Source organism: Petaurus breviceps, unplaced genomic scaffold (genome assembly GCF_028583685.1).
Source record: "Petaurus breviceps papuanus isolate PSGF00001 unplaced genomic scaffold, PetGlider_PUasm1.0 208, whole genome shotgun sequence".
Classification (NCBI taxonomy): Eukaryota; Metazoa; Chordata; class Mammalia; order Diprotodontia; family Petauridae; genus Petaurus; species Petaurus breviceps.
The window spans coordinates 3,806,583-3,831,325 of NW_027185852.1; the positions used below are offsets into that span (position 1 = coordinate 3,806,583).

The 24,743-nt window shown below is 40.4% G+C and overlaps 1 protein-coding gene across 1 annotated transcript in view; it reads left to right on the plus strand.

The window, feature by feature from the left end:
* LOC138165236 (neuronal growth regulator 1) overlaps positions 1 to 24,743 on the plus strand; it is a 1,124,289-nt gene that overhangs the window by 644,142 nt on the left and 455,404 nt on the right. The window lies entirely within an intron of this gene.

A 24,743-nucleotide genomic window follows, 5' to 3' on the forward strand; every position in this document is an offset into this window, starting at 1 on the left:
AGCACCGTGCTTGGCACACCGTAGGCGCTTATTAAACACGGGAGGACGGACTGACCTGCTTGCCATTCCTCACACAGGTCACTTCATCTCTCTTCTCTCCTTGCCTTCTTCTGACTGTGGACTATTTCTGGGTTGTTTTCCCCTCTCACCTCCACCTCTCGGGATCCCTGGTGTCTTTAGAGCTAAACTCACCCAACACCTCCTGCAGGAGGCCTTTTTCAGTCCCATTAGCTGTTCGAACCTTTTCCCCAAAAAGTTATTTTCCATCTGCATGTGTTTTGCATATTCCTCTCTCTCTCTCTCTCTCTTCATATATATAGTGTTTCCTCCCTTAGAATGTAAACAGCCTATAAACACATCCAGTTACTGTTTCCTTTTGGCCTTGTATCACCATAAAGTGATATGATGCCTGACACATAGTAGGCACTTGATAAAATTTATGTTGTTTGATATATGTAGATGATACCTTCATTTTACCAATGGGGAAACTGAGTCACAGAGTGTGTAATTCATCTAAGGTCTCAAAGGTAGTTTAACCAAGATTTGAATTCTGTTCTTCTAACGCCAAGTCCAGTCCTCTTTTTACTGAACCACAGAGGTTGGAGCTAAAAGTAACCTGCCTAAGACTGGTGAGAGGATATTCTCATGGTGTTCCTCCCTGATCAGCCCACCTTGGGAATGCTATGTTCAGTTCTGGGTGGTACAGTCTAAGAAGGATCTCACCAGGCTGGATGTCATCTTCAAGAGGCTGATCAGGACAGGGAAGGGTCTCAAGTCCATGCCATAGAAGAATAGGCTTAAGGAATCTCAGTAGGAGAAGAGAAGGCTTGGGGCTGTGGGGTAGATGCTGAGCTAACATCGCTGTGTTCAATTCTATGAGGGGCTGGCATCGGGAAGAAAAATTCATTTTTCTCTTCTTGGTCCTAGAAGCAGAAGTAGCAGCAAGAGCAGGGAGTAAAAGAAGAGATTTAGGCTAATTATCCAGTATTAAAAAAACACACACGTTCTACTAATTGGAGCTATCCCCAAATAAAGGGGGGGGGGCTCACGAAGTGTCCTGTTCCTCATCAGTGAAGGTCTACATATGAAGGGGACTGGTCACTTCTTTGTGAGGCTAGAGGAGGGGGAAGGTTATATGACACCTGCTATGCACTAAGCTTCCTGTCTCTATCAAGTATCGTCTGTATGGTTTCAATTCTTCCTCAGGTACAGGTTCAACAAAAGGGCTGTTATCCCCCCCAGCTCTGCAGTCCGTGCTTCTGTGAGGGCTCTAGGTGGGAGTGACGGGTGCCTGCTCCAAGAGATTCCTGTTTCCTTTACCTCTCACTGGTTCTGTCTGAGGCCTCCATCCTCAAGCCCTCCAGGTTCACTTTAGTATAACGAGGCTGGCCCTTGTTTTAGCACTTGCTAGGAATACATAGACTAATACACAGAATGATGCCCTAAGCTGCACTTTTTTCATCTTTAATTCATAGGTTCTGCTGTTGCGCCATTCTCCTTGTAAACTCTGCTTTGAATATGAGGCTAAGCCTCCTTTTTCTTCCAACTTCCAGCATTTTTTATTTTATGTCCTTTGTGCTGCTCATGTACTGGTCAAAAGGACAAGTGACATCACAGAAAACAACTCAGCATCGAAAACAAATCACCCTGACTTCTGCCAGATACTCACTGATGTGACACCTGGGAAGAGGCCAGTGAGTTTCTCTTAATTCATTTGATAAGAATTAGTAGCCTGAATGCTGTGACTTCTTATGAAGGGACATGAGACTTAAAGCATCTGAGGTTTCCTGTATTTTTGTGATTCATATTTAAATGAAGGTCCCAGAAAATAGCCCCAGTGCGAAACAACTTCTATCAAGAGACGAGAGTCCTTTCAATGAATAATTAAAAATGGAACTTTTCATGTGAACTCATATATTTCTTGGCAGTTGGCATAATATTTCAATAATTCATGTAATTTTTGAATATTATATAGTTAATGTCATAAAGTAATTTCCATGATATTGAATTATAAGAGAACCCACTTAGGTCAGGAAGACTAATGATCTGGGAACAGACAGAGTGGCCATTTGCACTGGAGCCCATTTTCAGAGAGGGTCTGTGAATGTCACCATGCAAATGTCTTGAAAGCACCTGGTACAGGCTGGGGGTTAAGGGTGACTTTTTGAGAGTTTCTCTATGATAAAATTAAAAGAAATCCAACTTTTCACCTTGAGAAAATGTCGAAAGAAATCTCTATCAAAAATATAGGTCTCCATGTATGATCTCTCTTTCATCAAAGGCAGTGAGGAGAGATGATTAGCATTTGAGTCAGGAAAAGCTGAATTCAAATCCTGCTTTTCATGTATATGAGTTGAATTAACGTTCTTTTCTAAATTCATAGTATTTTTCTTCAAATAAAAGCAAAGAACTAGGTTCTCTGACACATTTCATTTCCTATGTTTACAACGAATATTGCACAGAAAAACCCTCCTCACTGCCCCTAAGTAAATTTCTACAAGACCATATCATACAGAACATCAGCATAGGTACCATTTCCACACCAAGAATTCCCTACATTAATGCAATCACAGTTCCAGATAATAACAAAAAGACAAATAAAACAACAATCCTGCTTTCTTACATAGAGCTCTGAGTGTCAAAGATCACTGAATGCTGGGAGTGGAGGAATCCTCAGAGATTAAGAAAACTGTTTTGTGGCCCAAGAGAAATGACCTTGATGACCTACCCAATGGTTGATCATTCAGTCTTTTTTTTTTTTCTAAAAGACTCTCATTAGAAGAACCTAGCTTACTTTACTACTGAGACTGTCCATTACACTTTTAGTTAGTTCTAATTGATAAGATTATTATTTTGTTCCCATGCCTCAAACTGAAACCCATTGTTCTCAACATTTTTCCTAAGGGAACTAACAATGTTCATTTTCTGACAACTCTGACATTCTCTTGACAACCTTGCTGAACTCTGTTTTATGTAAAATGATCAAATCGCACTCTTTGTAATAATGCATGACTTTGATTTTTAAGCTAACAATTAGGTTCTTGGAGATCACTGAAGCTGATGAAGTGAGGCAGAGGACTTGTATGTTTGTTGGTGGATAAGAATTGTTGAAGATGGAGTACTTACTAACAAAGGAGACCCGGTACCATTCCTGATTCCGACACATTCCAGACAAGTCATCTAACTTCTTGTATGCTTAATTGATATTCTGTAGATGAGTTAACAATCTTTATAGGTCATAAAATCATAAACTGAGGCCTGGAAGGCCATTCGTTTTGCACATTGTGAAACATAGTCTGAGATAGGTGAAGTGACTTCCATTGCCTCCTACAACTAAAAAGTATCTGGGGCTGAGTTTTGTCTCTGAGAAATCTCAAGTCTCCTGAGAACAGCTCTTATTGTCACCAAGTTTCTTGGGTGATGGAAATCTTCCTGTATTGAGAAAACTAGGAGTCTGAACTGAGGAAGCACAGGGAAAGACTAAGGATGCCAAGTTCTCATGGTCTTCTACAGTGCTTTGTGATAAGGTCTGACAAAGCTGCTTTCCACTAATTCAGGGTTGGCGTATTGTATATATAAACCGTGGTGGTTACCTTAAGAGACAATAGGGATGTGAATGGAAGGAGCTGGTCGGTCCCTATCCCTCTTTGGACTTCTCCCATGCTTTCAGATTCCAGTTCTGAGGAAGTTGATGAGAGTGAATAGAGATGGTAAAACAAGTATGGACTCTTGGAATGAAAGCATAACCTTTCAATTGTAAGGAATTTATTTAAATGAGGGATGGGGTGTCCATATGCATCCACAATGCAGACAACTTCTATAACTATGAGGAAAGAAAACAAGTTAGGATTACTTATTTAAAACTTGCATGGAACCTTGAAAATTGCTAAGTACAAGCTATTTGATTTATATATGAGAAACTTGAGGTCCCAGGAGCCTAAATTCCCTCAGGTCATACCAGGGAAGGCAGACCTTTTTGGATTCCAAAAGTTCTTGGTACACACTCAGAAGGACGCTTCTATTCTGGCCTTCAGGTGTGAGTGGCAAAGCTGTTCTCCTCCAGCTGCCAATACCCATTTTAATTTTTTTCAATTAATTTCTATTTTTTCAATAAAGTTTTAGGTAACAAGAATATAATTTCTCTCCTTCCCACTCTTCCAAATTTAAAAAAAAAAAAGACAAAACCAAAATCTGAGTAACAAGTATGCATGGGCAAACAAATCAAAATTCCATGTCCATGAAAAAAAAAATCTGAATATTCACCGTAAGTAAATCATCTCTCTATCAGGAAGTGGATAATATGCTTCATCTTGCGCATCCAGGAATCGGGCTTAGTCATTAAATTGATCAGAATACTTAAATCTTTCAAATCCATCTTTACAACGTTGTTGTTACTATATTAACTGCTCTCCTGATTGTGCTCACTTAAGGGAAGGTAGGTGGCACAGTGGTCAGGACACTGGACCTGTATTCAGGAAGACCCAAATGCAAATCTAGCCTCAAAAACTTTACTGGCTATGTGTGTAGCCCTGGGCAAATTACTGAGCTTTTATCTGCTTCAATTTCCCCTTCTGTCAAAAGGGGATAAATAATAGGATTGTTGTGAGCATACAGTGAGATGATATTTTTTAAATGTTCCACAAACATTGAAGTGCAATGTAAATGCGAATATTGATCATGTGCTCTGCTTTGGCACTTTGCACGGCATCCTCATGCTCCCTGCATGCTCTCCCTCCCTGGCACATGCTATTTGCAGGATATGTGCTGCTCACAGGAGCCCCCTCTCCTCCTGCCCAAAGATCTCTAACTGCAAAGGGTTAACTCTGCATCCCTTTTTTTCAGCCCATCGCCGTTATTTCATTGGCTCCATCTTGGCAGTCCTGTCTGAAATGATATTCAGTAGTTGTTTTATGCTTTTCTATGGCTTGGCCAGTGAGTTTTAAAGCTGCCGTGGCTGGATTTCCTAGTGCTCAGAGCACTGAACCTGCTCTCAGGAGGACTGAATCCAAAGTCATCCCAAAACATCAGCTGTGTTACTCATGTTCTTCACCTTGACTTCCTCCGTTTCCTGCCCTATAAAATGAGAATAATAATAACTCCTACGTCCTGCGGTTATCGGGGAATAAAAGAGATAATATCTGTAAAGTGATTTGCAAAGCTAGAATTGCCCTATAAATGCTAGCTATTACTATTTGATTATAGTACTCCCCTCCATCTCCTTTGTTTGTAGACCTAACTAGCTCCATTATTTTGTGAGTTGATACATAGCTCTGTCCGGTGCATTTTTTAAAGTTTCTTTTTGGTGTTTTCTAATCTTCTACTTTCATATGATTATAAAATCACGGATTAGAAGATGAAGGAGATCTTATAGGCCATTGAGTCCAAGGCCCCTATTCCTAAGATGATGAAACTGGGGCCCAGAGCATTTCAATGATTTTCCCAAAGTCATGCAGGTAGTAAATACAGGATATGGGATATTTTTTTTTTCTAGAATTGTACGGAAGTGTATATCATTCATCTAAACCCAGTGTGATGGGTCTGTCAAACAAATCATTTGAGATTGCTGATTTCTACATTGATAGCACTTGATAGGAAGTACAGTGATACATGTAATGAATGCAGGTCTCAGTTGCACATGAGAACATACTCCAGTTGCATGTAGGCCATGCTAGGGATGGAAGAGGAATATCTGGAGAGACCCCAAGCTGGCTCCCATGGACCAGCAGAGCCTTCCCAGTCACTCTTCCAAATCGTAACCTCCAACAGCATTCAAGAATTGGCTTGGGATGGAGAGGGAAGGTACTAGACTTAGTGGTGGCTTTTAAGGGTCCCTGAAGTGAGTAGTTTGCCACAGGAAATGCTTCTAGAGAAGGCAGCTGTGGTTTAATGTTGGGTCACAGCTGGGTTCTTTTCATTGTGCTGATGTGGGGAGCAGGCAACTGCCAGGGATTTCACCAGCAAAATCTGCCAGGACCATTCAGGGGATGCGTGTTGGTTTAGTTCTCAAGCAAATGATGTACTTGACAGATTGCTTTCTGTGGGCAGTGGGGTAACCCACAGAGAGTCTGGTGGGTGAAACTTAGAAGGCAGATTGTGATGAAGGAGATAATTCTGCAGATAAGAGCAGAGGCTCTCTGTGTTTGTGTTTGTGTGTGTGTGTGTGTGTGTGTGTGTGTGAAATGCTGTTTTTCAACCCACACATTTCACAGCCAACTGTTTATGCCAAGGGAAGGGTTGACATAGCCTAGAACTGCAGCCACAGAGCAGAAAGACATACAGTGCTGCCATTCATGTGCTGTGTACTTCCTGCCGCTGCTGCTGTTGCCTGGGGGTCTATCTGCTATGATGGGCTGGATTTTAAGTAGTATTCTTTTTCAGACTTTGAACACACCAAGTCAGTTGGATAATATCCAGCTGTACAACAGGGGTCTGAAATCCTAGTGGATCAACTCTTGCATGCCCACTATTGATCTTCTAGACCCAATGAAGGGAAAATAAAAATCCATATGGTCTAAACTATTGACAAAATTATATAATATCGTTTGGTAGAAGTGCTAGTGTTTCCCTTTTGGTAGAGGAAAAGGTTAGCCTAGATCCTTGCTCTCTAACAAGCATTGGATAAATTATTAAATGTATGCTAAGTTGCCCACTCAGGGGTCCCCAAACCAGGCAATATTTCTTGCTGACCTATGGTAACTTTTTAATGTACTAGACCTTGGTTTTTGAAAGGAAGTAAAATGGTTTTGACTTAATTAGAAACAGATGATTTAGAACTGTCAGGGGCCTTAAATATCAGTTTGTCTGACCCCCTCACTTTACAGGCAAGGAATTTGAGAAACAAAGGAGAAAAGTAACTTGGTCAAGGCCATATGATTAGAATGTAGCTGGGTCATTCTTTTAACTCAAATTCTCAGAATCTATCTCCAGGTTCTTTCCAATATATCACACTGCCTTCTGTTACTTTGTTCAAATAGATAAATAATGGCCCCTGGCCTCAGTTAATAGAGAATCTAGTAAATTTATCTTTGAGGAATTGTATTCTTACAACCACCACAGTGACCCACACAGAGCTAATATATTAAATGCATTCCCTAGGAGTTGGACAGAAATGAAAGGAAGGAAGAAGATAGAAGGAAATCCGCTTTAGATTTGCATGACTTTTAAGTATTTCTGTACCTTATAGGCCCTAAAAAATGATATACTGTTGACTTTCTAACACTTCCAGCTGTCTATTGATAAAGAATGATAGAACTTTGAGTTGGAAAGGAATTCAGTGGATACATCCTAGGTAGAAATCAAGTGTAAGAGAAAGAGCACGAATTCTTGAGTCAGAGCATCTCAGTTCCAGTTCTCTCTCGGATCCTTACTTCTTAGCCTACCCCCTAACACTTGGGTCTCAGTTTCCTTGCTCATAAAATTCCAAAAGGTCCCTCATAGCTCTAGATCTCTGATTCCTTCATTTTATAGAGGATGAAACAGAGAGATTCTATGATTTACCAAATGTCACTGAGGTCAGAAGTAGAAGAATTGTCTTCTGACTCTTCGAGTCTAGAACTGTATCATAAAAACATTTCTGGGCCTACAAGTAGAGATTCTCAGTTCAAATCCTGGCTCTTCAATTTGCTGCCTGTAAGACTCTGAGCTTCCTTCAAGACAGCTCAGATCCCAATTATACAGCTAATGGGGGGAGGTGGTGGAGGGGAGTGGTCTCCATATGGTAGTAGGACAATGCAGAATGTTCACTGTATTCCAGTTCTTCAGCCTCCAGAAAGTAGTCCCAGAGAACGTACCACGGGGTGACACAATTTTGTGTTCCTGGCAATTAGCATAGAATATGATACATAGTAAGCACTTAATGAAGGCTTCTTGACTGTTCCAGTGGGTTGCTTTTCAGTTGGTTAGAGCTGAAGTTCCCATATCTCCCCACTCCCAAGTATATGCCTCTGCCCTGAGTTGGCAGAGAAATCACCCTACCAACAGATCCTTGAAATACTGGTGTCACATACCTAAGCTTTAGGTAGCTCATGGCTTCAGTGATATCATCCATGTCTTCTGAATTCTGGCTCTGAACTAGCAGTTGCCATGAGGGTGGGCCTTGTGAAATATCAGACCCCTGAGCATTGCCAGCCACATCCTTTTTTGTGAAACCAGTGACCTCCGCAATGCTAGCCAACTCCCCCAAAAGGGAAACAGAACAGATTTCTTTACCCATTTTCTGAGCTGACTTTTATTTTCTTCATCACGGCTTGTCATGGCAGAATATGCTCTTGCCGCTGCTGCCTCTTCTTGGTGACCGGCCAGGACTAAAAGGAGAAGAAGCGCCAACCCCTTGGAAGGAAGGCTGTTTCTTTGATCCTGCCAGCCATTATGAGGAAAGGAAATGCCAAAAAAAGCCAGTAGCCTTCGATTTAGCCTTCTGTCTGGTTGGTCTACTCAAACAGTTTGGAAAAGCTGCAAGGAAGCAGCTTACCCAGACAAATGCCAGGTTCCCAACCCTTTGGACATCAACCCAACAGTATAAATATCATTTAGGGACTGTGGTCAAGCAGTTTTGCTCTTAAGAGTTTTATGTATTTCACAGGAAGTATTTTTGAAGAAGATGCTCTAAGCGTGAAAAGTAACCATTTATTTTTATAATAAATGAAATCTTTGCTATGGAAATTAGATAATATCTGAATTTATGTCAAAAATCCATGGTTGCATAACAAGACATTAGAGTATGGGCAATAAGGAAATGTTTACATGTGAAAACATGGCAAAATGAAGACTTTTCCCAGAAATCTCTGAGCCTCCTTTGAAGTGAATTCTGTGGGTTGTTCAGAATTGCAGTCACATTTTCACCGGACTCATGGATTTCTTCTGCAAATCTCATAGCTCCCCTATTCTATTGGTGAATGAGTTCAGTTATTTCATTATTCGGAAAGTGGTCTGAATTTTCAATAGGAGACTTTTCATGCATTGCACAGGCCTTTCTTATACATGATCCAATAATCCACTGTGTTCCAATACCTGCACATGTTTGGGATTTAATGACAAAGAAATAAATAAGGCCATCCCTGCCTTTAAGGGGCTTGCATTTTCTCAGATTGTTCACTGTGATATCAAAACGTTCTTAAACAAACCAAGGATAAACTCTTTCCCTTCTTTACATACATAGAACACTTTATATCTTGGGGGTGGGGAAGGAGAAAGGAGGAGGGAAGAAACATTCCTTTTGGGCCTATTATGCGCTAAGTACTTTTACACATATTGATCTTTATAATAAGTCAGGGAGAAAGATGTCATTATTATCCCCATCTTACAGTTGAGAACACTCAGGCACAGATTAAATAACTTACATGTTAGTGTTTCAGAGTTAGTAAGTGCCTGAATCTGCATCTGAATTCAAGCTTTCCTGATTCCTTCCGCTCTCTCTCGCCGCTCCGCCATCTGCCTCGCACATGACTCCTTACCTTTCCTCTGGAATGTCCCTCCTCTTTCACTCAAGCTCACAGAATTCTTCCTTTTTTCTTTAAGATTCATCTCATACCTTCTATATAAAGCCTTTCTTCCACCTCAGCTGCAAGTGAACTCAGCTTCTCAATGAGCACTTTGTGTTTCTTTGTGTTTAGCCATTATATATCTACAATATACATAATACATATCTATCTATCTGTATCCCTATATGTACATATACATATATGTATATATGCTTGCATATATGCTGTTTCCCTCATGGGTAAAGATTGATTCATTTTCTTTGTATTCTCATGGCCTTTCACCAGGACTGACACATAGTAGGAACTTAATAAATGTTTGATGATTAATTGATTGGTGGGGGGGGACAGAGTTAGTGGAATTGAGTCACTGGAGGGAGATCAGAAAATAGTCCATTTAAATTCATCCAAGAAACGTAGAGCAAGTGCCAATTATCTGAAAAGCACTGTGCTATGTGCTAGTGATATACAGATGGGAAATGGCATAATTCAGGCCTTCAAGGAGCTATCAACCTAGCTAAAATGTCTACCAGGCATGAAAGGTAATGAGATTATCAAATTGTGTAGGACAAGTGCAAAGGGGGGCATCCAGTTGCAATGAGAAAACTGAGAAAATGATTGGGGGAGATAGCACATTTAGCTGAAGAGCCTTATGGATTGACTTAGGGGGAGGTGGAACCTAAAGTTTGACCTTGGAAGAAGAGGAGAATTTCATCAGCTGATGAGGAAGACAGTCTTGTGTTCCAGACTGGCCCAAGTGTACAGATACGGAAGAAGACAGGGCAAGAATTCAGATCCTTTAGCAATGAAGTTAGGCCAGTCCAGAGGTGTCAAAACACCATGCAGCCTACAACACTCAGAGGTCAGCCAGACCAGCTTAAAATGTAGTGGGGAAATATTTAACAAGTTAAATAAAAGTAGAGGAAAACATAGACATCTCATTTTTTAAATGGAGTCAAAATGGATTGTAATGTATGAATTAGTATACCTTACTTTATTTGAGTTTGACCTTGTTAGGTCAGAACATGGAGGGCCTGACCGTGGTTAATCTAAGATTGAAGTTACTGCTCGTGATAAAGCATTAAGAATGTTGGTTCATTTCCTGTGACATAATAGCTACTAACCCCAATAAATGGACCCATACAGGAGGTCTATTGTCCCATCAAATGTTCTTCAGCTCTTACATTTACTAGCACTGATTTCTAACATCTGTTCCATGTTCTACTGTTATCCGTGGATGAAAGAACAATTCTATTAATTCTCCCGATAAGAGTAAAAACACTAAAAATACCAAGAGGATTGGAACATGTGAGTCAATGTTTATTTTCCCTGCTGAACTAAAGCCCTTATTTTTATATGGATTGGACTAGACTAGCTGTGGGTGTCAACCTCAAATAGAAATGGGAACCACTGAATGGCATATAGAGATCTTAATGGGCCACATATGAACTTAGAAAAGCACCTATTTACTTGTCCTTTTTATTGTGCGTAAACATATTAAAATCAGACAGTACATTTTCAACTGTTTGGGGTAGCACTGAGGAATGTTATGGGTCCCGTGCACTCTTGTTTGATACTCGTGTACTAAATGGCTTCTAGCGGTCTTTCTTCCTCTAGAGGCAGCTGGTTGGCTCAGTAGAAAGAGCGCTGAAATCAGTAAAACCTGAGTTTAAATCCTGTCTATTATTACTTCTTCAGGTTCTAGAAGCTTTCTAGCTGTGTGACCCTGGGCAATTCCTTTAACCAAGTGACATACTAGTACCTGTGGAACAATTGATTCTCCGAGTAAAAAGTTCTCAGGACACATTTTTAAATTTAGTTACCATTATTACTTTTTACGCAATCACTTGAGTGTAAGCAATCCACAAATTAATAAATCAAACATAGATTTGGGAGTTAGCTGACTGAAGCTGAAAAGTTCACAATCAACTCTCACAAGCCACCTTCCAAAATGGCCCTATCTTAACTTCTCTCAGTTTCAGTTTCCTCCTAGAAGATGGCAATAATAATGGCCCCCAGCTCCTCGGATTGTTGTAAGGATCAAACGAGAAAACCGAGTTAATAAGTATTTATTAAAACTGTGTAAATGTTTGCTAATATTTCTATGACTAATACATTGTAGGACATGTCCTTGTTTTTGATAATCAAGTTGTACCCAGCAAAGCCTATTTTGCTTCAAAGATGATAAAAAAAAAAAACAGCTGGTACATGGACGTTGTCTTTGTAAATCCAATGTTCTGATGTTTTATACCTATGTGAGCTGTATGTCTGTGTGAATGTATGTCTATGCTGGGGAGGGGGGTCCAGAACTGAGATAGTCAGAGAAGTCACATAAAGGTTATCCAAGTCACCAAGAATGGGAGTGAGATTTTATTTTTCTTTTGTTTGATGACATGTCTGTTAAAAATCCTTCATACATATAATGCTTTGCAAACACAAAAGTGCTGTGTTCATGTGGGTAATAGAAGGGGGTATATGGCCCTATACTCATGAAGGTCATGCCTGTGGAGGGCAAGTTTGATCACAGTCTACCAAACTGTCAAGACGTCCAATATAGGGCTGATGATGCCTTGGATTATCCACCCAGGCCCTCATCAGTTAGGGAAGTTCACCGCCAGGGTTGGGGCAGGGTGACTTTTTGGAAGGGTGAGAGGGATGGAGGGCATGGGAACACTCTGTCAGTGCCTGGCCCATGACAGGTCCATAAGTATATGTTTCATAATTCCTTGATCAATTGAAGATCTTATATTAAGTCATAGAGAGGCTGCCACCTGAGTTGGCAGAGAGAAAATCCGTCCTACAACTTGAGAGAGTCCTAAAGGCTGGAGGTCACAATGAGTGTCTGAGTCTCGAGCCTATGCAACTTCTCATTCTTGTGGGGAAAACTCAGCCAGAAGGAATTTTCATCTGATTAGAAGAAGCTTATTCAGGATTTCCCTGTAACATGGGGCAGGCGAGACAAGCTTTTCAAACATGTTTCCTTCTCTTGGCCATGGCTGAGGAAGCAGGTGGTTTCTGTGCTCAGAACAGTGTGCTTTGTGATAAATGCTGAATTGTTTTTTCAATAATCTAAAAGTATCTGTGAATCAGCTTCCATAAATACTCTCTCAACCTTCTGTCCTTTGGAAGTCTGAGGAAGTTCCCCAAACGGATGTGTGTGTGTGTGTGTGTGTGTGTGTGTGTGTGTTGTGGTCCTCAAAAGCTCTTATCACTTAAGTGGCAACTAGCAAGTTTGGTCAGTCCCAGAATCCTTGTGCACTTTTACAGATCTGCAGGATCTGTGGTGAGGATTTCAGATTAAAGTCACTTCTACCTGCATCTTTGTTTTTTTTAACTGTCTTCAGAGTCTATTTTTGAATATCTAGCTCTATTTTTGAATCAAATGAATATAAAGGAAAATCATAATTGTTCACATTACGGGTGATTATTTGTACTCATGCTTCTAATAACACCAAGAGCTGATATTGGTATAATATTTTATATGTATTGCCTGATTTGACTCTTTTTTATATACCAAAAAAAAATTAGCAAGGCAGTTCCTAATATTAGTTTTATTATAAATGATGAAGAAATCCAGGCCCTCAGTGATTAATGACTTCTTAGATCCAACTTTGAAGGGTTTAAGTAGCTATTTGGACCAGGTCTCCCAGGTTCAATGTCAAGTGTTCTGTATTCAGTGTTTAGTGCAGTGCCTAGAACAAAATCGGTGCTTAATAAATGTTCATTGACTGACCTACTAAGTAACCAGAACAAATTCAAACACCTCATCTGTCTACTCACGATTCCAGTGAACTGGTGAATATTTAGTCCTTTCCCAGATACCCAAAGTATTCAATTTCCTCTTCTAGAGACCATGATTACTTGGGGGCTGGGCTAAACATTGAAGCAGGGCTGCCCCCTGGTTATTTGCATTTATGTGCTGCTATAGGTACCATGATATAGTGGATACAGAGCTAGATTTCGAGTTTGGGAAAATAGGCTTCACCTCCTTCCTCTGCCATATACTCTGGAAGGGGAAGACACTCGAAATGTCCCCAGCCGGCTCTCTACATGTTAGGGTACCATTTAGTTCTCAATCTCCACCCAGGGAGGGAGTTTCCATTCCAGAAGTTCACAATGCTAAGGAAATCACAGGTCTGTCTGCCTTCCAAATAACACCTAGGAGCTTTAGTATAGTGTCCATGGATGTCAGAGAAGCCTACTGCAGGTCCCAACATGAAAACAGCAAAGACCACTAAATGCGATCCTGGATTATGTTGATTGTTGAATACAGTCGATGTTGAAGGAGGAGTTAGTAACATTTGGTCTTGCATCACTCAGACCACATCTGGAGCACTGTTTTTAGTTTGGTGTTCTGTTCTTTAGGAAGACCATTGACAAGCTAACATCAATCCAAAGGAGGAAACCAGGGATCTTAAAGAAATTCAAACAGTATGACAATTGGTTGAAGAGAGCAGTGATGTTCAGTTGCTAGATGAAGAGAGAACAACATAGCTATTGTAGTATAGGTGATGGGTTTGCACGTGGAAAAGCATTGAAACTACCCTTTGACCTCAAGGATGAACCAGATCCTATGGGTGCAATTCATAAGGGACTACATTTTGCTTCAAAACAAGGAGATATTTCTTAATCAATTGGAGCTATACAAAAAATTTAACTGGGCTCCTTCTTCACTGAAGACAGTGACTGACACATAGTAGGCACTTATTAAAGCTTTCACCAACACTATTTATTGACTGACTCCTTTCAGAGGAGTCAATGACTGCTCTTTGAAGAGAAAGTCAATGACATTCTTATCACTGGTATACTTTGAAGGGGAAAGGGAACGAACACCAATGAGAAATATTGTATGGAGAGGTTTTCTGTTTCAAACATAAATTGAACTAAGTGACTGTGGGAATTTCTTCTGACTCTTATATTCTATGATTTCACTTAAAATGGTCATTGATAATGATGGGCTGTGATTTCAAATAGACAATAATCAAAGCATTTATTTTTTTTTAATTTGGAGAGTTCCAGTGGGATTCTTGAAAATCATATTTATCTTGTGAATACATCTTTATTTCACTAAATTGACTATCTTCTCTGATACAAAGCTGACAGATAGTTGACAGAGATGGGATGCTTAAGAGGTAGTAAAGGAACAGGAAAAGGAGGACCCAGGATAGCAGGTAAACTTTGTGGACAATCCACACATAGATATTGGAGAGATCACTGGCCCAATCGATCACCACTTCTTATAATGCCTTATTTCCTTCACTGTTTAGCCTCAAAGCCTTATTCTACACAAGTCAGTTTGAATCCTTTCACCCCCCAGCTGTTAAGCTTTCGTTACTAAAATTATATGGAATTTATTGCTTGGTGTTTTGGGTTTTTTTTGTGGGGGGGGAGAGAAGGGATTATGTGCTATCTTATCATATAAAGAGTGAGTTCTTTATGTAGCATTAAGGACTGCTGTTGTACCCTAACCCAAATCACATGCCACCTGATTTGAAGCCCACCATTAAGCCCCTTTATATTTGTCTTTGTCTCTATCCTAAACCCTGTAACCACTTGTAACAGCTTAAAGGTGTAGCCCTGCATAAAAGGGAATCACCCAAGCATAGTCCCCTGCCCCTTATCTTTCCCTGAATTAGTACTTCCCTAAATCAGTAAGCCTTGAAGCAGTATTTTGTACAAGGGTCATGGTACAAGTCTGTGAAGAGATCATGGGGCAAGTCTATCTGTAAGAGACCACCTTGTTCTGGGATGCTGACCAAGCAAGGTCTGTATTCAGAACGCTGACCAAGCAGGGTCTCCCACACCCTTCACCCAGAACATGACCCTGGCCTGTTCTATGACCCAAACTGTTCTTGGAATTCCACTACCCCAGTGCCCTCCACCCTGTACCCTCCACCCTGTTCTAGGAGGGACCCCATGTCACAACAAAGGTCACACCCTTCTACCCTTGTGCCATGATTCCTAAATTAGCCCTGAGCTATACATCTAACCAATGGCTGTTCTTGGCTTCTCTATGTCATTGCTTATACTAGCTCCCCTCCCCAACTGTGGTTTTTGCCTTTAAAAGCACTGTATGCACCCCTATTCGGGGCTGCCTGATTTGAGTGTATACTCCAGTCAGTTGCATGCTTGATCAATAAATCCACACCTAAATTTACCTTCAACCCAGGTCTCAGTCTCACTCTTATTCTCTTCACAACACTGCTTAGTTGTGTACTTGTGTCCCTGGCAGATAGCACTATGACTCATACATACTAGGCACTGGTTGAGTTGTTTATCAATCATGTCTTCTTCTTCATGACCCTGTTTGGAGTTTTCTTGGCAAAGAAACTGGAGTGGTTTACCATTTCCTTCTCCAGCTCATTTTACAGATGAGGAAACTGAGGGAAACAGGGTGAAGTGATTTGCCCAGAGTCACACAGATGGTAAATATCTGAAATCAGATTTCAACTCAGAAAGTTAAATTTTCCTGACATCAGGCCAAGCACTCTATCCACTGTGTCACCTGGATGCCCTTATTAGTCACTTAAATGTTTATTGATTGATCAATACATATGTAAAAACATCTTCTAAAGAATAAAGCTCAATGTGCAAATTATAGAATAAAATATACCCAGAGTAGTTCAGTGATGGAGAACTCCAAACCCAAGCTCATTTTCAAAAGTAGTTTTGTCAAAAGAACTATGAATATTGTAAAACTTCTCTTATTCCAATGTCAACTTAAGCTCCATTTACAAACTCTAGTGTTGGGATGGCCTCTGGGATTTTATGATCTATTCCGCACACCAATTAATTATGGATTTTGACTTCAGATTGACTCTACCATCAGTTAAGAATCTCACTAAAAGAATAACTTTCTCTAATTCAGATTGAAATCTTTAATTTCTCCAATTCTGCTGCATTATTTAGGGACTCCCTATTATTGTGTCATGGCAATCATTTTTCTGCATTTTACTTACACAATTTGCATCGGTAGATGAACAACAAACATGTAATTCAGTATTATTATCCCCAAGGGTGTGAATGTCTGAATGCCATACTGTAGCAATACAAACACTTTTAAAAATCCACATATAGGCATTTGTTACAGTTATCTTGAAAGCTTTCATCCTTTTGTAAGTAAAATCTTTAAATGAGATGGTAAGTAATATCTTTATCTTCTTGGTAAATAACATACATCGATTTTAAATAAGCTTATGACCAAAATATCATTATTTTTCTCATCTTATATTTCTTTTTCCCCCTCTGAGACTATCTGACTAGAAAAAAAAAAACAGCATTTGTAAGAGCATGGTCCAGAAACTGGTTCATGTTAAGAAGTCACTCAGGACGGGGCGGCCAGGTAGCACAGCGAGTAAGAGCACCAGCTCCAGTGGCAGGATGACCTGGGGATCTAATCCGGGCTCAGATACTTAGCACCCACCCAGAAACACCTGGCTGTGTAACCTTGAACAAGTTACTTAACCCCAATTGCTTAGGTGTGGCCAGGTGTATCAGCAATGCCATATTCACAATGCCTGTAGAGATTACAAATATGCTGATATAATTATCCATCACAAAATACATCATGCTTGCCATATGGGGAAATAAACTAGAAAATTTATTAAGATACCAAAAGACTGAATCCCAAAACCAGAAAGTGAAAGCCATCAGAGTAGTTATGACATTGGCACAGGTAGATAAAGTAGAAAGCACCCACATTTTCAAGCCTTTAAAACAGAACAGGCTACCTCAGGCAAAGGTCCTCCTCTCCCCACGCACAGCAACCACCCAGCGTCCTGGAAGCGTGCTCCCAGCAACTGCGGCCCCTGGCAGCCCTCAGCAGGAGTCCTTAGCAGAAAGTCCTTAGCAGTCCTAACTCAAAAAGGGCTTTGCGCTGCCACTGCCTCTGCTGCTGCCGCCACCGTGGCCACCACCACCAGCCACCGCAGGAACGCCAGATTGGCTTTCGCTTTCTCTGGCTTTCGCTTTCTCTTGCTCCGCCCCTTCCTGCTACGTCAGCACGTCCAATGGGGCATGGAAGATCTTTAAATCCCATAACCCTTACACCAGGTGGCTCAGCGAGTAAGAGCACCGGCCCCAGTGTCGGGATGACCTGGGGATCGAATCCAGGCTCAGATACTTAGCGCCACACCCAGAAATAACTGGCCATGTAAACTTGAGCAAGTTACTTAACCCCGGGAAGCTATGTAGATAAATACCTGGGATTGAGAGACTCTTCAAACTAAGATACTCACTTTTCTAACCTTTCTTGAATTTCTTCTCTGAACCGAACACTTCCATTAATGAGCAAGTATTGATTAACATCTTACTAGGTAGGGGCTGGGCACTGTCCTTGGCCCCAGAACAAAACCAAAATGAAGTAGACCCTTCCTTCAAGGAGATCCCATTCTACAGGCGGAGTCAGTCTGAGCCAGGAGGGCAGCTAAGCATTGGGATGCAAAGAAAAGAAGAAGGCATACCCTGCCCTGAAGGAGCTCCCAATCAAATATGGAAACGACATGAAAATGACTTTGTGCCAACAAGATACAGACAAGCTAAATCAATGAATGACATTGTGCGGAGATGAAGGAGGACTGGAAAAAAACTGCCTGCAGAAGATGAGACTTTAACTGAGACTTGAAGGAAACCATGTAAGTCAAGAGGCCAAGAAGAGGAGAGAAAACTTTCCAGGCCTGGGACAGTCAGAGAAAACACTTGTGGTCCAGAGATTGAGCAACTTGAGAACCAGGATCACCGGATCCCAGAGTAGGTTGAGGAAGCAGCATTTTCAAAGGGCTGGCAAGGTAGGAAGAGGACAAGGTATAAAGGGCTTCAGATGCCAGGCTGAGGGTTTCCTCTTTGATCCTGGATGTTCTAGGGAGACACTGGAGTCTATGCATGAGGAAGATGACATGGTCCCATCTGCTCTTTAGAACAATCAATGTGACCGCCCAATGGAGGACATGTTGAATTGGGGAGATATGAGGCAGAGAGACAGCAGTAGACAATCCCAATAGCACAGGCACGAAATAACAAGTTTGTAGCAGGGCAGTTGCAGTGTCTGAAGAGAGGAAAGGGAAGGGAGCTAGCATTTATTAAGCACCATATCTACCAGATGCCATGTTAAACACTTTAAGATATCTCACACGATCTTACAACTGCCCTGGGAGGTAGGTGCTATTACTACCTGCATTTTACAGTTGAGAAAACTGAAATAGACAGAAGTTAAGTGACTTGCCCAGAGTCACACAACTAAAAGGTGTCTGATTTCAGATCTAAGGTCTTCCTGATTCAAGGTCCGCTGAATTGTCTCTAGGCATATGTGCCTTTAGAGAAGAGGGCATATGTGAGAACTATTAAAAGGTAGAAACAAATAGACTTTAAAACTGATGTGGATCAAGAGTGTGAGTAGATGAGGAATCAAAAATGATGCCTCAGTTTCAATCCTGTGTGACTGGAAGGATGGTTTGTATTAATAGAAAAAATGGGAAGAAGGGAAGGCATGGAGGGGACAGAAAAGGAACTTAGTTTGAGGGCATGTGAAGATTAAGATGTTTATGTGATGTCCCATTTGACATGTAAAATGGTCAATTGGAGATGCAAGACTAGAGGTCAAAAGAGAGTTTCTGCCTGGACAAGTAGAACTGAAACTCATCTATATCAATGACAATTGAATCCATGGAAACTGAGCTTCCAATATATATGGTTGAGAGTGAGAAGAGAAGAGTCCTGGGAGATCCCCCCGATTAGGGAGTGAGATGTGTCTGAAGACACGACAAAGGAGACAACAAAAGAGCGATCAGGCAGATGAAGAGTATTAGGCCAGAGCAGGGTCTTGGAGCTGCTGAAGAAGAGGAGAACTGAGAAAGAGCCAGCAGATGGGGCAAGTAAAACAAGAGCAGCAACTTTGATCATTAAAGGATGAGGCCAAAAGTTATACCACAAAGAGCTAAGAAGACAATGAAAGGAAAGAAGACAGAGGCACCAGTCCTTCTCAATGAATGTATCTACAAAGGGAGGAGAGATACAGGAGCATGGGCCAAGTAGGGGATTTGGAAGATGGGTGGGCTATGGAAATGTTTGTAAAGAGAAGGGGAGAAGCCAACAGAATGAAACAATTGAAGATTAGTCAGAAAATAGACATAATATCAGGAAAGGTGTCTTGGAGCATGCTGGGAGACCCTGTGGTCCTACAGGGAGAAACAGTACATTGGAGGATACCTAAAATCTAGGGAAAACAAATAGAAAATACCTTATTCCATGCTATCTCAATTTTCATTTTCATTCTTAAGTACTTCAAAGGATATGTTATGTGGGTTCCACCTTCACTTGTATGGGCAGCAACCCATCTCCACCCTATCAGCCTACATGACTTTTATCTAAATCCTCCCATAAATCATTACTACGGGTCAGTCCACACATTCTTGGGATCTTCTTTCCTTCTCTTGCTTGTGATTGGAAACACCTAAGCTATTCTTCAGTTATTCCTGTCTCATCATGTTACTGATCAAACTTCTTTTCCCATTGCACATGTCTCTGAAGACATGCCACCCTTTTTTGTTTAATTACTGATTGGTAATTTGTTGTATTCTACTCATTTCAGGTATTTGCATCTTCACAGCTATTTGGGTGGACTCAACCTTAATTTCAAAGTCTGTGATATTCCATGTTATAGTCATATAGCATCCTTGGAAGAATATCATTAGTAAAAAGATAGACCATTATAAAGCACCGGCCCTGGAGTCAGGAGACAACCTGGGTTTCAATACGTCCTCAGACTCTTAACACAAAAACTAGCCATGTGACCTTGGGAAAGTCACTTAACCCCAATTGCCCTCAAAAAAAGCAAAAAAAAAAGATACACCTTTGTTTTAGGGAGAACCACAGGGTCATTTTCCCAGAGGCATTCACACCTATTCTTCTCCATTTCAATGCTGAATTCAGCTAGTTGTGCAAACTTAGTGTCTGCCAAAATCCATGTACTGATGGACCAGCCCTATGAAACCTCCATGATAGCATCGACAGTGGTCAGTTTCCTACTTTCTTTGTGTCTTTTTATCTGTTGACTCACCCCCTGTCAAAGTGTAAGTTACCGCTTAGCGGAGGCTGTCCCGTGTTTCATTCACACGTTCTCACATTACCATGTTTCCCCGATAATAAGACACTGTCTTATTAATTTTTTTGGACAGAAAAACACCAGAGGGCTTATTTTCAGGGGAGGGCTTATTTTAGAGGAATCTTACACAGTAAGGGGAGGGCTTATTTTCAGGATAGGTCTTATTGTTGGGGAAACATGGTAGTTATCATTGTCTGTGGAATACTTAGTATTTCCTTTAACTCTCAATTAAAACCCGCCTTTTATGGGAAGCCTTTGGGTTTCTTCCTGATCCACTGTGTGTCCAGTCTATAGCTTGTTGTAGATGCGTCCTTCTCCTTGCTGACTCCCCTATCAGATGGTAAGTTACCTGAGGGCAGGGGCTATTCTTTGCCTCTTTTTGTGTCCTCAGTGTAAGGCACATCATAGGGATTTGTTAAGTGTTGATTGACTGATTGACTTATTGAATTGAAATGGAATGGTGTACTGTCAATGACACGAGCCACAGTTCTCTGCACATCTCAGGGAACTGGACAGTTATTAGTTTATTGGCACTTTCAGGTGGTACTGACATCACATTTGAAATTGCCCCTTTTCTTTGGGCCTTTGTAAGCCTTGGCAATGTTCTGTTCCGAGGAGACAGACTGGGGAGATACGATTCCTGTTAGTTCAGAATCAGTACATGAAGACCTGCATGGCCTGTTCACTGGAAGCAAATTCACCAGCAAAGCAAATAATTGCCTTTCCTTCTCCAGACCTACTGGCGGCTTTTCAGATCTTCTCTTTATTAGATTCCCGCTTCCCAAAACATATGCCATTAAAGGAAAAAAAAATAGTCACAGCTACTTCTCCCTCTCAAATCTCGCACCTCACAAGCTGGTTTGTTGAGTTTAAGAAATCTATAATGGGAATGAACTTAAAAAGGAAAACTTTAAATAGCACCAGCTTGAAAACGCACTAGCCCACCATTTCTTCCTTACTGCACGAGCTAGTGTGCATGCGATTTGGCTGAGTTCTGGGGGCACATGGATGTCTGTTGTCTCCCAGGTGGTGCACAAGTAGAAACAGCAGCAAGAGCAGATGGAGCTTCCCTTTCTCCAAAGCCGATCTTTGCACGTGTCTGAAAAAGCAGAGCCATGTCCTAGGAAGAGTGCTAAACTTAGGAGAGGCATGAGTTCAGATCCCACCCCAACACATGCATCTGGGCAATGACGTGCAAATCACCATCAGTTTTCTCTTCTGTAAAATGGGCATGATGTATGCCCCCAGTGGAATGGAAACTCCTTGAAGACAAGGACTATTTTGTTTTTCACCCTTGTATCAAAATTACCCAACACATTGCCTTGTTCATAGCATGTATTTAGAAAATATTTACCAGTTTTCATTAAATGTGTCGAATTGATGAGACCCTGGGGGGGAGGAAATTGACCAAATGTGACCTTGTGAAACATCTGGACCTCCAAATCATTGCTCATCCCCTAGTTTTTCAAGTGAATGTTAACTTTAGAGTCTGACCTGAATTCTTTAAGACAGTGAGAGCCCAGTGGTAAGGCTTAGGAATCATCTTATCAACATCTTCAAAATAAAGGAGTGTGTCCAAAGGAACTTAGAGAATTTTTCAACAGTTTCAGAATACTAGATTTTCACCATTAGAAACATCTTCAGGGCTTGCCAATATAATTCATCCCTAAAAAGGAATCACTTTTATGGGAACCTCAGCAAGCTGTCACCCAGCATTTGCTCAAAGACCTCTGCTGGGAGAGAAGTGTGCCAGAAAGTAGAGAGTTTGGTTGAAAAATAGCTTCAAAAATAGAATCTCATGGCCAGATGTGCCTCCAACATTTCTCACTGATGAACAAAACTAGACCTGAAGATTAGTGGCACACCAAACACAGAATACTCCTAGAGTGCTCAGGGAAAATGGGAACAGGATGCAAAGTGTTTCTCTTTACTACTATTTTTAAGAGGGGAGAGCACCATATTATTTTGAGCATCCTTATTTTATGCTGGTCATTAATATATATCACAGTTTACTGTCTCCAATCTGCCCAGTATGTAAAATCTCTTTATTTTTGGCGTTGCAAATTGATTCCCCTTATATACCTCCTGAAGTCACACTGAAGTGATGCCTATTTTCTGCCCTGTCTGTCTTACTACGAGATTTCATTCCAGAGTAATCAAATGTCTTTCTCCTGCTGTCTCTTTCAGTGAAGACAGAAATAGTCTTTGGTTTGGGATGGCTAATTTTGATCCTCTGTCTTAGAAAGGGAGCTCAATGAAAGACTTAAGATAATAAATCATAAATATCAATTTAAGTATGTAATTAGAAAACAGGCATAATGGCCTATTCTTAATGGGAAATATTTGCTACAGTTAAAGCATTAGTTATGTAGAATCAAATATTTTGTAGCCATAATCAACCATCCTAAATATTTTGTAAATCATTTTTTTTATTACCAGAAAAATAGAAGTGAAAATTTAAGCTATAGTTATTGACAGTTTTCTTGGCATCCAATCACTGCAGGGTTTTAGCACAATTATGACAGCCATTTTTTTCTCTCTCAAGAGACCACAGGACCAGGACAGGTCATTAGGCATACCACGCATGACATTCTCTAGTAATGACCTGGATTATTAGGCATCGACTAGAACCTTGATTCTATTTGTCAAGAGTCAATGTGATATGATAGTAAGAATAGTGGGTGGAAATCAGGAGAGACTTGGGGTGAATCATGGCTCCAGCAGTCCCTGGTTGTATGGCCATGGACAAGTCCTCTGTGTCTTCATTTGAATTATGAGCATAACTATACTCCCACATGCAACTGAAAAGGGTATTGTGAAGGCACTGTGTAAAATAATTTTTCAAAGTTATAAGAAATTTTTGTCATCATTATTAATAATTTAGAATAAGTCATGAAATAAAAAATAGATATTATAATAAATAATAGATGGAGACTTCAGTGAAAAAATTCTTATCAATCAAGATTCTATCGAAGAAGGCCTGAGTCAGGCATGGTGGCATAGGTCTGTGATACCTGCTCCTGAAGTCTTTATTTGGTGGTTTTGAGCTACAGTGGGGTTAAAATTGATTGAGTGTCTGCATTGTTAATGACTAATAGGTGAGCCTCTTGTAGAGGGGGGAGAGGAACCATAATACCTATGGATCCCAGTTCAGAAAAAAAAGGTTAAAATTTCTCCCCTGATTAGTACCGAGATGACCATGAGTGGCTGATGTGTACTTCCAGCTAGGATTAGATAAGGAGTCTTCAAAAAAGTCTTCAAAAAAAAAATTAAATAGATACACAGAAGATAGATGACTAAATAAACATATGAGCAAACAAAACATTAAAAACAAGATAAGCCTGCCTTGGCCTTTAGCCAAGGGGACTTATATATCTTGTATCACAATATAATAAGAGTATTAATAATAAAATAATAATAAGCATATTTTGTGTGGCATATTCAATTATAAGTATAATTATTATATTTTTATTATTATAAGTATAATTATAGTTGACATTTCTGCATCATTTTAATATTTTAAAGTTCTTTATGTATATTATCTGATTTGATCTTCACAACAATCCTGTGAATTGGGTGATAAATCAGTCAATAAACATTTAATGAGTACTTACTATGTAGTAGGAATTATTATATGCCACATTTTATAGATGGGGAAACTGAGGCTGAGAGAAGTTAATTGATTTTCCCATGTTCACATAAGTAAGTATTGTGTGAAACAGGATTTGAACTTAGTTCTTCTAGACTCCCCATTGAGGACTCTCTCCACTGTAATGCAGAGCTCCTTCTAGTCCCATGTAAAGCAAGACTCTACTGTCATACTGTTCATCTTACATACACACACATACACACATATACACATATAGGCACATGCACAGTGTACATATATACACACTTGTGTGCACACATATATTGTATGTATATATTTATATATGCATGTTACCATTTTTTGTGCTGGGAGGGCAGGAGGCAGTTCTTAAGAGATAGAAGGAACTCTTGGAATTATCCATTGCACCTCTTCCATTTTTCAGATGCTAGAATTTGGTGGCTCAAAATGTCTAGTGGAGGGGCAACTAGGTGGTACAGTGAATACAGAATCGGCCCTGCAGTCAGGAGGACCTGAGTTCAAATCCAGCCTCAAACACTTACCACTTACTAGCTGTATGACC